The sequence below is a fragment of the Galeopterus variegatus genome, unplaced genomic scaffold, assembly GCF_000696425.1.
Source record: "Galeopterus variegatus unplaced genomic scaffold, G_variegatus-3.0.2 Scaffold486, whole genome shotgun sequence".
Classification (NCBI taxonomy): domain Eukaryota; kingdom Metazoa; phylum Chordata; class Mammalia; order Dermoptera; family Cynocephalidae; genus Galeopterus; species Galeopterus variegatus.
In genome coordinates, this window is record NW_007726597.1 from 832,159 (window position 1) to 833,636 (window position 1,478).

A 1,478-nucleotide genomic window follows, 5' to 3' on the forward strand; every position below is an offset into this window, starting at 1 on the left:
GGTATCCTTCTGAGGGCTGTGAGGGAGAATCTGTTCCATGCCTCTCCCCTAACTTTTGGTGGTTATCTGGCCATCTTTGGGTTTTAGATGCATCATTGAAACCTGTCCTTTCATCTTCCCTGAGTGTATCTCTGTCCAAATTTTTCCTTTTTATATCCACATCAGTCATATTTGATTAGGTACCACCCTAATGGTCTCATTTTAACTTGATTGCCTCTGTAAAGCCCTATTTCCAAATAAAGTCACATTCTGAGGCACTAGGGGTTAGGACTTCAACATATCTTTTTGGAAGGAGATACAATTCAATCTATAACACATAACAGATTTACAGGTTTCTTTCTGGACTTTCAATTTTATTTCACTGGTCTCTATGTCTATCCTTATGCCAGTACCACACTGTTTTGATTACTGCAGCTTTATAGTAAATTTTGAAATTGGGAAGTATGAGTCCTCTTTGTTATTTTTCAAGATTATTTTAGCTATTAAGGCCTTTTGCAATTCCATATGAACTTGAAGATCTGATTTTCCATATCTGCAAAAAAGGTTGTTGGAATTTTCATAGGAATTGCATTGAATATGTAGATTGCATTAGGTAGATTGATATATTAACAATATTAAGTCTTCTTACCCATGAACACAAGATGTCTTTCCATTTATTTAGGCTTCTTTTACATTTTATTCAGAAAAAAATATTTTTTAATTCTCCAGACTGCTTCATAAAGCAATATTTTGTTTTGTAATTTTCAGTGTACAAGTCTTTTACCTTCTTGGTTAAATTTATTCCTAGGTACTTTCTTCTTTTAGATACTATCATAAACAGAATTGCTTTCTTAATTTCCTTTTTGGGTTGCTCATTACATGTGTATAGAAACACAACTGATTTTTCTGTATTGATCTTGTACCTTGCAACTTTGCTGAATTTATTTAAACAGATATAACTCTAGTAGCTTTCTTGTGATTCTCTGGGATTTTCTGTAAATAAGATCACGTCATTTGTGAATAGAGATATTTTTACTTTTTCCTTTCCAATCTGGATGGCTTTTCTTTCTTCTTGTTTAATCGTTCTGACCAGTACAATGTTGAATAGCAGTGACGAGAGCAGGCATCTTTGTCTTGTTTATGATTTTAGGGGGAAGCTTTCAGTCTTTCTCCATTGAATATGTTAGTTTTGGATTTTTCAGAAGTACCCTTTGTCATGTTGAGGAAGTTTGCTTCCATATCCATTTTTAGTTTTGAATTTAGTCAAATGCCTTTTCTGCAACAGTTGAGATGAGCATGTGGTTTTCTCCCCTTTGTTCTATTAATATGGTGTACTACCTTGATTGATTTTTGTACATTGAACCACCCTTGCTTTCCTAGGATAAATCCCACGTGGTCGTGGTGTATAGTTATTTTAACATGCTGCAGAATTAGGTTTACTAGTATTTTGCTGTGGATATTTACATGTATGTTCATAAGGGATACTCGTCTGTAATTTT

The 1,478-nt window shown here is 33.8% G+C and overlaps 1 protein-coding gene across 1 annotated transcript in view; it reads left to right on the top strand.

The window, feature by feature from the left end:
- Positions 1 to 1,478, top strand: part of TRPM4 (transient receptor potential cation channel, subfamily M, member 4) — a 42,946-nt gene that overhangs the window by 38,339 nt on the left and 3,129 nt on the right. The window lies entirely within an intron of this gene.